The sequence below is a fragment of the Lolium perenne genome, chromosome 4 (assembly GCF_019359855.2).
Source record: "Lolium perenne isolate Kyuss_39 chromosome 4, Kyuss_2.0, whole genome shotgun sequence".
Classification (NCBI taxonomy): domain Eukaryota; kingdom Viridiplantae; phylum Streptophyta; class Magnoliopsida; order Poales; family Poaceae; genus Lolium; species Lolium perenne.
In genome coordinates this window covers 319,771,538-319,783,529 of record NC_067247.2, presented here as the reverse complement: position 1 = coordinate 319,783,529, position 11,992 = coordinate 319,771,538, and the positions used below count along the sequence as shown (strand labels likewise).

At 45.5% G+C, this 11,992-nt stretch overlaps 1 long non-coding RNA gene across 3 annotated transcripts; it reads right to left on the bottom strand.

Moving 5' to 3' along the window:
* Positions 1-749: 749 nt before the first annotated feature.
* On the bottom strand, positions 750-11,374 carry LOC127347839 (uncharacterized). Of its 3 annotated transcripts, none has more exons than XR_011743837.1 (2): positions 10,935-11,374; positions 750-10,072 (listed from the first exon to the last, which is right to left on the bottom strand). It is a non-coding gene; the product is annotated as an uncharacterized lncRNA (long non-coding RNA). The 3 variants fall into 3 exon arrangements; XR_011743838.1 differs by having other exon boundaries at positions 750-3,762; XR_011743839.1 differs by having other exon boundaries at positions 750-3,753.
* Positions 11,375-11,992: the final 618 nt, after the last annotated feature.

Below are 11,992 nucleotides of genomic sequence, written 5' to 3'. Positions count from 1 at the left end.
CACGCTAAGCCATGCTGGGACGCGACAGCCACGCGCACGGCTACAGCAATCTGATGGAAAGTGACTCTCCGCTGCTCTCACCTCTCAGGAACAAGAGACATGCTACGTACGTACGTACGTACGGCCACGCTCTGGTACGTACAACTACAGTCGTCGATCGCCATGCATAGGTCATAAGTACACTGACTGGCATCTCGTGAAACACTTTAGACAGCCTGTTAAGTTACCTCCGTTCCATATTATTTCTCGCTAACTCAAATGTATCTAGGCAAGCCATGTTTTATGTATAGATATATTTAAGTTTGCGACAAACAATATGTAACGGAGGAGTATCAAGGAAAATGGATATGAATCCCAATTTCACATAGCTATCCCCTAGTACCATTAAGCGACAAGCACGAAGGGTAATATTTCACAAATGCTAATATTTCGAAGATAACCAATCACAAACGTAAAGAGGATGTTGTCCAGCTAGTGGGCACCTTGATCGACGGACCGATCGGTCCTGAGCAGCAGCTAGGCACACTGTGCAGCTGCTGCAGAAAACAGCCACTCTATCTAGCCCTCTTCCTGTACCCAATTCCACGATTTTGTTAGGTTGCAATTGATCACCGGAATGCAGCCGGGCCATCGCAATTACGCGGCTTAAACCTCCAAATCTCAGGACCATCGCCATGGTCCACCAACAGCGTGCATTGGTCCATTTTCTGCGGACAAAAACATGGTTTCCAGCCTCATGACACAACATGTAGAGTCATTTTCTTTCTTCCAATATAAACATAGCAACAGTCACGAGTAGCGACAAGGATACTTTTACAGACAGGATTCATGCACCTGTCAGGTAAGAAACAACAAGCATTTCCCAGGGCCACGAGCTGAACTCGGGACTTGATTCAGATCAAACAGATGCAGTCTTCATGTCGCAAATCTACTGTGACGTCCGCATGTCTAGCCGCAAACGGACTGCAAGCCACGCCAACTTATTTACCAGACCCCACGGGACCCGGCCCTCCTCCATATTGAAATTTTTCTCTCGGCAAGCGGCAAGCTTTGGTTCTTGGGTAGCATGCTTTCCCGTGGATAAAGTGACAAAATGGGAACATTATACGAGAAGCATCATCCTTTGAATCAAGTTAATGCAAACCTGAGAAAAAAAAAGTATCAGATGCCCGCTTCAACCCCATCACCAGAGAAGACTTCTTCTACCCTCTTCCTGGACCTCCATGCTCTACCCCCACTTGCAATGGCTTACCATTGTAATCAGTGATCTCAAACATGATCCTCGATTCATCTGGCTGTACCTGATACAACAGCATGCCGATTAAGTGACATCCCACATATAAGTATGTGTGTGTTTCTACAAATAGTTCTCAGCCATGGATCGAAAAAAAGGGGACATATGCACTGTAATAACCTCCACAAGACCTGAATATCAGAAACAAGTTGGTGGGGGCACACCAAAATCAACTCCCAAATATCTTGCAGGATCGGCATGAACAGGATATTATCCGACGGTGAACGCATCTGCTGGTACTTATATGGCAATTCTGCCTGGTGTGGCTATATGTGTGTAATGCTTGTCTCGCCACCGCCCCCACTCCAGCTGGACTTGCTACTCCTAAAACCTGCTATGCGCGCGTGACCACAGTTTCCCCTATCATTTGATCCTGCAGCTGGCGCTTCCTGCCATGGCCACACAGAGACTCGCCTCATTTCCCTTACTTTCCGTCAAGGCTACATAATTTTGATCAATGATTAAGAAACCGTGACTACAAAGTATTTGGTGAACACCATCACTTCATGTTGGTGCACATTACTTTTCGACTTCTGTAAAATGTCTTAGAAACCTATCTCAGCATAATCAAACAATGGAAGAAGAAGAAAGGTATGCACTATGGTAGAAAAGAATGCATTTTTTTGCAAGTAGTTATCCACATATTTATTCTGATTCTGCCAGTTAGTATAATACCAGAAATTATCACACATCCAGTGAAGATCTACTCTAAGAGTAAATAGTAACAGCATAAGGGTCTTGGCTTCCTAGCATTTTCAGAACATTTAATTCACTGTGGTACAGAATTGAAAGCAATCAGGTGTATTCAGAACCTCATTCTGGCTCCTAGTGCTGTAAAGCAGGGATTTATTCTGGATAATGATGGATGAACATTTAAAAGGAAAAGGCCAAAATTTAAAGTCCACAGAAACAGAAGCACCACCTGTCTCCGTCAGCGGTGACAGCCAGCATATCACCATATCCTCATCTCGGTTCTCAGCCACTTGGGTAATTGGTTCATGTATCAACAGCAGGCACAATCACCAAAATTTAGCATATCACATCGAACAGAATCTTGGAAGCAGTTGAAATGGTGATTTTAATATAGCATGCATTGAAGTCTTAGGTGCTCTTTTCTTCTTTTCTGAAACAGAAATGTAAGGAAAGCCCCGAAAGTATAAATAATAATAGAAACCATAAATAGAACCTGGGTGGTGGGTTTGTACATCCACTCCCCAAATCTCAGATTCTCATCTTGCGGTATATATCGCACACACAACCAAGCACTAACAAGTCCTGACACATTTATAAAGAAGACCCACAAACAACTCAGCAAGAACTGTATGACCAATGAATATATCCTCCGGCAGCATAGAAAGCATAAAACAATAATAACACGGAACTCTTTATGCAATGTATTTACAAAGGATGCAGGAAAACCTCTAGCCAACTAGAAGATAACTAAGAAAATGCAGTAGAGAGCCAGAGATGGACCACAGAGAAATCAGCAGCCACCAAATTACTGAACATATAAAAAACTTCCACAACATAGCAGCTTTGAACAGCAGTATGCCAACAAGAAGCAGTAGCCGTAAAACTAACAGTATGATCTTTCAGTACTTTTGGCCCCGTCCTAGCACCATAGGAGTTAGTGACCCTGATAATTGCCACCAAACACACCAAAAGCTGTGAATCTACTGCTGCGGAAAAGGCTGGCAAAATTGGCACATTCATATAATTGATCACAGTACCTCACCCAGAAGAAAAACACCTGATTTTGTACGATTCTTACGTCAGGCCAAAGTAACAATGTGGTAAGAATTTAATTAATTAATTATGATACGACAAACTTGCACGAATTCCCTTACGTCCACATCCACCCTTACACCCCCCAATAAACTGCACTGATTAAAATTCTACAGATTTATGTTAAAATATTGAAATGTATTTAGCAAGACAAGGAATGGATGCTTTCCAATATTATTATGATATAAAAGTAGTCGATCTCAATCTCCTTTTTCGTAAGATTAGAAAGCAACAGGGTGGCCCGATAAGTAAAAGTTGGCTACTAAAAGAAGCCACCAGCATAACATTAGTACTTCAGTAAATTTGTTGCCACCAATTTTCCACAGAACATAGGATAAATTGTGTTACAGATTGTCATGGAAAATTTGCGCAACGGTTGAGTATACAAGCTAGAAAGATGAAACAGAGTATACATCATTCATGATATGGAAACCAGGTTGATTTGATTTGAAAAAACTTAAACCTTCTCTGATCAGAAGATCCCAAGAGGGACAGCAAGATGAGGACTCATATTTCTGGTGTCAAAATGAATAGGTGAAAAGGCAGGCACAAAGAAGAAAATAAAAGTTTCCAGCATTTTAAATGAGCTTTAGAGTACTTACAATTAGCAGAAACTGATAGATCCAAGTTCCATATCAAAATCTGATGCCCCAAAACTCCATATTTTAGCTCGGCTGGAAGTTCTAGCAGCAATGCCAATGGATGGTTTAGTCATAACCATGGTAGATAGTAGATTTCAATTGCTCCAAGAAAGAACACAATGTCTATGATTAATGACATGCTTGGTAGTTGGGACTTCTACCCAGCTTATGCTTATTCTATAATACACTCCGCATAGCTTCAGGCCTAGAAGACTAATAACGTAAATAAAAAATAGGCCATCGACAAAAAAAAATCAAGCAACCGACATGAATGCTGCCTATTCATTAAGAACAAAAAAGAAGATTATATGTGCACAGATAGGCACATGTTTTTTAGTGGAACATGGCAGAAAACCAGAAAGAAAAAAAAAACTACCTTAACAACCAATAAACCAAATAAAAAATATTCAAAGAAAAACTTATCACTTCAAAAAGTCTAACACATGAAGAATTTTCTATATTATAGAAAAAAGTAGAATCTGGATAGCTGCAGGTTACCCATGTAAGCTGGCTATAGGCTCATAGAGATCAAAGCTCAAGTTAGGCCAAGCAGACAGCACAGTTTTGTGGTAGAATAATAGTCGCATTGCAAAGGTACAAAGGTGAGGATTTTTTTAATGAAACTCCTGAGTTAGGTTTTGCTGGTTCTCAATCCATGCAGTTTGTGCACTAGTGGAAAAAAGTAATATAACACTATGTAACCTCAAATCATACCACTGAAGTGGGCAAGGGATTCTTCGCGCATAAGATGTAAAAGTTTATTTCTGTGAAAAGAAAATTAAACATTTTATGAACATTCAATATCATTTTATTTTGGGAACAATGAGTTTGTTCTTTGCAGGCAGAATCAATTTGGTAACATGGTACAAGATCCATAGAACCCAGCTTGTTCTCACATGGCATTCTGGATCTTCAGGCATGTACAAAGCATCAACAAAAATAGAGATAACAAAATGGTAATAGAACTGTTCTTCACTGACTTAACGTCAAAATTGTTCAGACTAATCTAACTCAAAGACCTCTACTGTATCAAATATAAAGCTAGTTCACACTTTGGGACTCACGATCACGTCCTGTTAAATTTTAGATACAGAGATAACAAAATAAAGTCGATGATATCAATGAGGTATTTATTACTGTGGAAAGGTAGCAATTCATGATGATTTCCTTTTCATCTCTCGGTGACTCTACTAAGACCAGCATTAGACAATAGAAATATGTAAGAACAAGAAGGCATTACAATGAGAGAACCTAACAGGGACAAACTGTGTAACTAACGCCATGAGGATGGCCAAACGGCATGTGTAGGGGATTGGGGAGTAGGAACACAGCTTAGGGCAGGATGAACAATAAGAAACTAGACTGATTAATTTCTCATTGCTAGATTGATAACTGATACATATGTTGTCCCTTATATAGGAGGACCTACTTAACCCCAAATTAATAATCCAAGGATACAGATCCGATATGTAACTCTAGTCTTATATATTTCCTATTCAAATAACTCTCCTTCCTCTTCGAATAATATTCCATACTATCTGAATATTTCATAATCATATATAGCTATACATAACACTGAGGGGATAATTGTGGTTACCCACCAAAAAACATCTTAAAGGTGTGACAGGCAACTTTCTAAGAAGAATTGCCACGAGTGGAACAGATATGTATAGGCATCAGGGTTAATGATTATTTACAGCAGCATGATGATAATATATAGTTTTTTCGCGGAAACGCAAAAGCCTTGCGTTTCAATGTATTGATAGAAAGAAGGTTATATGTACAAGTCCCCGGAAGGACCACACCCCGCCATACAACTCGACCCAAGAAAAAAAGCCTAATCTAGGGGAGGAGCTGGCGAACACCCCGGGCTCTCGCGTACGCCCATAACCTCGCATCGGCAGCAATGTCGTTGAACAGGGACGTCACCGAGGGGCGCGCGTTCTCGAAGACCGCCGCGTTCCGGTTTTTCCAAATCCACCACGCCGTAAGCATGATTATCGACGAGGTGCCTCTGCGCAGCTTGCGAGGGGCGGTCCGCACCACCAGTGACCACCACTCCGCGAAGTCACCCTCGACTGTAGGAGGACCGGAGGTGGACCGGATCCACGAGAGGACCTCAAACCAAATCGTCATGGAGAAGAACGAACATCCAGTGAGCAGGTGCGACATGGTCTCCATCGATTGGTCACAGAGCGGGCATCTAGGCGCGTGTGGTAGGCCCCGCCGCGCCAGCCTCTCACCCGTCCAACACCTGTCGAGGCAGGCCAACTAGATGAAGAACTTCACCCTCGGCGGCGCCCAGGATTTCCAATTCAGCCTCCAAGATCCTGAGGTGATGGCCCCCTGGAAGAGGGTGTCATAGCAGGATCTAGAGGAGTATTGGCCATCCGTCGTCCAACGCCAAAGCAACCTATCTTGGTCGGTCGACAGCTGTATGTCTCTGAGTCTACCCCATAGCTGCACGTACTGCCAAAGTGCAAGAGCACTAGGTGGGTGCGCCAGAGGGACCCAAGCGCGATCCACAAGCGCTTCGCGGACCGTACGCACCTTCCTGCGGTGATTAGGCACCAGCGCGTAGACCTCCGGCGCCATCTCCTTGATGGACATGCCGTCCAGCCGTCCAGCCATCTGTCTTCCCAGAAGAGGGTTGATTCCCCATTGCCGACCACCATAGTGGTGGAGGCCGCAAAGGCATCTAGCTCCACCTTCGAGAACTGCATATTGAGCCCGTGCTACGGTCGCATGGGGTTAGTACGCATCCTCCAGATCCAACGCACCCTCAGACTGATCGCAGTGCTCGCTAAGTCAGGGATCCCAAGGCCCCCCAACTGCAGCGGCCGGCACACCCTAGACCAGTTCACGTGACACGTGACAGTGGCCTCCATTGGCATCAGCCCTGCCAGCCCAGAGAAACCTGCGCAGGATCTTGTTAACCTGCTTCAGCGTTTTCTTGGCCTAGCACCACCAGCTGGTGCAAAGGGATAGCTGCGAGCACCGCACGGATCGGCGTGCCCTAGGCATCATGGATGCCCGCCAAGTAGGGAGTTTGTCAGCCAAGCGGTCCACCAAGGGCTGGAAGGGCGCATCCGTCAACCTCCACAAAGAAAGCGGGGTGCCGAGGTACTTAACCGGAAACTGTGCCAGCTAGCACTCCATGAGCCCAGCGGCGCCAGCGGCCTCCTCGTGCGAGCAGGCAATGGGTGAAACCGAGCACTTGGCGAAGTTGGTGCGTAGCCCCGATGCCTGCCCAAAGAGCTCCAGAATGTCGCGGACTGCGCGCAACTCCGTCTCATCTGGGTGGCACAATATCACCTCATCGTCTTCATACAGCGATACTGACGTCGCCAGATCTCGCCGAGCCAAACGTCTCAGTATACCCAACTCCACGGCCTTGGCCAGCATAGTCCATCACCAGGACGAACAGTGACGGCGACAAGGGACCCCTGTCTGAGGCCCCTCCTATGCCAGATGGGGGGCCTGGCTCGCCATTGAGCATCACCCTAGCGCTTGCCGTGGAAAGCAAGATGGACACAAACTCGCAGAACCTCGGGCCAAAACCGATCTTCCTGAGGACCTCCATGAGGAACCCCCACGATACGGAATCAAACACGCGAGCTATGTCTAGCTTGAGCATCACCCGTGGCTCCTTCCCCCGGTGCAGAAATCTAGCCGTCTGCTGGACCAACATAAAGTTGTCATGGATGCACCGTCTGTGAATGAACGTGCACTGGTTACGATCCACCAGCGACTCCATCCTAGGGGCCCGCCGAGAAGCCAACGTCTTAGCCACTAGCTTGGCGAAGATGTAGATCATGCTAATCGGCCGATAGTCCCCCAGCGCCATAGCATCCAAGCGCTTAGGTAGCAGGATCATGAGAGCCTAACTTAGGCCTTGGAATCCGCGCCCACACATCGTGTACAACTTGTCGAAGGCTCCCATGAAATCTCCCTTGACCACTCCCCTACAGAAAGAACTCAGCCGTGAACCCATCGGGCCCCGGCGCTTTGCCAGAAGGTAAGCGCCTGATCACCTCCCAAATCTCCTCTTCTGTTAATGCAGCCTCAAGCTCGGAGAGGTCCTCTGAGTGGGTGCCCAGGAAGTCCAAGTCCAGCGAGTGCATCCGGTCTACCGAAGTGCCAAGCAGACCCTCAAAGTGTGTAAAGGTCGCTTTAGCCATGGCCGCGTGGTCAGAGATCGTCGCGCCGTCAACCTGTAGGCTATGACTCACGTTCTTCTGGCGCCTATATGCCGCGTGCTGGTGGAAGAAGGATGTGTTGGCGTCCCCTTCCCTAAGCCAAGCGACCTTAGCCCGCTGGCGGGCCATGGTGCGTTCGAGGGAAGCTAGGCCTAGGTAGGCGTGCTTAAGATGGGCCCGGAGTCGATGCTCGTCCGGAGACAATTGTCGTGATTCCATGTCCACATCCAGCCGCAACACCACCTCCCACGCTATCAAGAGCTGCAGTTTGACACATCCAACCTTCTTGTCGCTCCAGCTCAAAAGGCTGCGCACCGTCCGCTTCATCTTAGCGGTGAGCCTCCGGAAGGGGTCTGGGTCTCCCTCCACCACACCCCAACTGTTCTGCACCACCTCATCGAACCCATCCAACTTCAGCCAGAAACATTCGAACTGGAACCGCTTTCGCTTTCGTCCTGCCAATTTTGTGGTGCAATCCAGAAGGAGGGGCAGTGGCCCGCCACAACCGTCGCCATACAGCGCAACATGCAGTTGCTGTACATCTCTTCCCAGGCCACCGTAACAAACACCCGATCCAACCGGACGAGAGTGGGTGAATCCCTCTCGTTTGACCAGGTGTAGCGGCGCCCGTGTAGGTAGATCTCTTTGAGCTCGCAGTCATTCAGAAAGCGGCGAAATCTACCCATCATCCTGCTGTTCAGATTCAAGTTGTTCTTATCTTCATCACGGTAGATCATGTTGAAGTCCCCGCAGAGAGCCCAGGGCTGGTGGATCCCGCGGATGTCGCGGAGTTCCGCGAGGAAGGCGACCTTGTCAGCCTCAGCCTGAGGACCATAGACACACGTCAACCACCACCATGGTTCCCCCCCCCCCCCCCCTAAGGGGTCACCCTGGCCGTGATACTGTTGTCCCCGAAGTGGACGTTGTCCAGCTGCAACAGTCGGCTCATCCATGCTACGATCACCCCACCTCTCGTCCCAGTCGCCGGCAAGCAGAAGTAAGCATCAAAATCCGCACCTAGCGTTTCCATAACAATGGCAAGAGTTACAACCGATAGCTTTGTCTCCTGAAGACATACAATAGACGCACCTGTAGTGCTCACTACACTCCTAACACCCGAATGTTGTGCGCGATCATTGAGGCCCCGCACGTTGGCCACAAAAATCTTAGGTTCGTACAACATTGAAACGGCGCGAGTACACCCGTAGAACAGCGTCAGGGTCAGGCCTCAATGAGGCGACCACCCGACATCCCCAGCAAGGGTGGGGAGCATCCTCTGATCGCGTCCAGCGACCACCCGTAGAACTCCGCTATGGCCTCGATCATGTTATCCATCAAGGGCAGCTCGTACATCTTGTGGTAAGCTTCAAGGGTATAAAACAGAATTTGGATAGTGAAAAAACAACAAGTTCAGTTTCTAAAGGCGGGCATCAGTTCAATATCTCTTTTTGTTGAAACTAGGAAAAGGATGCTGAACCACAAATCAACTACCTCAAGTGATGTAAAAGCAATTTAAGAGTGCAGCGCATGGTTTTCCGATGAAGGATGATTTGACCAAACACAAACAGACCAAAAGGAAACATTTTTTCCTGGAAATTACAAAAAAAAATTTGCTGAAGATGATGTGTTCGTGGACAGAAGTACCCTGAATTTTGTTCACATACCTAGAGTAGTCATTAAACGTGGGCCATGGGTTTAAAAATGGAGGCATATGTGGCATCGCCGTGTACTAGATTAATACATCAAAGAACCAGGTTGGTAAGGATTTAAGTTCATAAGACCAGAAATTTTGTGAACCCAGAAGGATCTCTCCTAGAATCCTAAATCCTAATCAACCATCTCAACGCCACAACTGACTCATACAATAGAAAGGTATATTTGTAGAGGTATGCAAGTGGTGGAAGAATGAAAAAACATCATGAAGCTGGTAGGAAAATCATTTCATTTCTTTCATTTCCGAGTAATAGCACATAAAATGGACATAACCAGGGAATGAAATAAAGAACCAATGTTATAATTTATGATGTATAAAAATTCTTACAGCAGGCATTTATTTTGTGGTTATATGAAGCTGGTTTTGATAGATGAAGGTTCTTTGGAGATTATAACACACGTGTTCTTCTATGGTTTCATATTCGAGATGCAGTTCATAGCTGAAAACATACACAGAGTGAGCTCATTGAATGCTGCGTAGAAACAGAACAAAATTAGTCCAAACAAGCCAACAACTCTGGCTTAAATAGACAAACTAAAAATCTAGACAGTACTAACATAATATATCATCATGTAATGGAGTATGAAAATTATCACACAACTAAATCTTAGCGCATTAACAGCTTTGCCCTAGATTTTATGCATTTCCTGATGCGTCCGTTTCTAATTTTCACCATATAAACAGATTTTTCCCATGGGAAAACCATTGCTAAGAGCCTAAGACAACAACTGAAGAGAGAGATTTCCCAATTAGTACCCACTAAAGCCAAATATGGTTGCACCTCCTCAGCAACCCACCAACATGAATCAACAGGAAGTGACTGAGTCTAGCGGTAATTAACATTTGTACACTGCTTGTGGATCCAGGATACACAATAGTGATTGCGTACTACACACCTACATAGTTATTACACATTTTAGAAGTGTTCTAGTCACACACACAAATCTATGGTTGGTAATCTCTAAGTGGCCTTCAAGTTTTTCATGATCAAATTGGCTTCCCAGATCGAATCTAAACCTATCATCGAACTCATTGCTAGTAAGATTTTCCAAAAAAACATACAAAAAGTTCCAGTTTCCTCACAACAAGAAATATTCAGTGGATACAAGCTTCACAACATTAATCCATTAACCCTTCTGTCTGCAACAACAATAGGTAATAAATGGCCTATCTGGGAAGGAATCCAACCCTAGTTCTAAAGATGCCAGGCCATATTGTCGACCTAAACATCCCAATTTCAACGCTAATTTACCAATACACCCCACAATTTCAGTTCCTGGATTCCATTTTTGCTCACTCACCTGGGCCTATGTCTCACGGGGATACCCAGCGAGTGCAGCGACTTGGGGTACTGGACCTCCGGCAACCAGGAGCGCGTCCCACCGCGCTGCAGACGGGAAGGAAAGTAGGATGCGGCAACCGGAACTTCTCGGCTCGCCGGCGACCGCAACCTCCGCAACCAGTGAGCGGCGCTCGTTCCGCTCGGGCGTGTTCTTATCCTGGGCTGAACCAAACCCAAAGGTATCCACGGGGCCGGCGGACTGCAGCATCTGTGTAAAAAAGGGCCGTAGGCGTCGACGGCGGCAGGTGCTGCAGGGCTGAATTCCAAGCCCAATTCGCCGTACTCTTTTCACGGAGGTCTGTCTTTCCTATTTCTCGAGGTGTGTTCTGAATTTGGTGGATTGAAATTTTACATCTATGGTTTTCTTTTCAATTTTTCCAAAAGCTATTCCCATGTACTCCTACTTCATGTGTCTCTTACTGAGAACACGACTTGGAAAATGCTCATGGATTATAACCTTGTTGCTGGGCTGAAATTTTTTATGAAGGTGGAGCAAATAGGTGATGCAGAGAAGAAGCTAACATGTGATAGTTGTAATGCTCAAGTGTGTAAGGTTAAGCGGTTTGTGATTGAAAAACTGTTGTTGCATTTCATCTCAAGTTATAGTTCAAGTTTTTTCTGGCAAACGGATGATACAAAGAAAAAATATAGGTTGACAAAATGAAATATAGTTTATCGACCCAAAGATTAAGGAGGGCTTGGTATTGAGGTACTAGAACTAAAGAATAAATGTTTTTTGAGTAAATGGTTGTTCAAAATTCTTACTGAGGAAGGAATGTGGCAAAAAAAAATTAACTAATAAATATTTGAAACATCAAACGTTGGCACAAGTGGAGGCTAAACCCACTGACTCTCCCTTTTGGAAAGACCTTATGCGAGTGAAGAATGACTTTTTCCGTAGGGGTTTTTTCAAAGTGGGAACGGGGGATTCAGTTCGTTTTTGGGAAGATATTTGGTTAGGTAACACTCCTTTAGCATTATATAATATAGTGCAACGAAAAAATATTATGGTGGCTA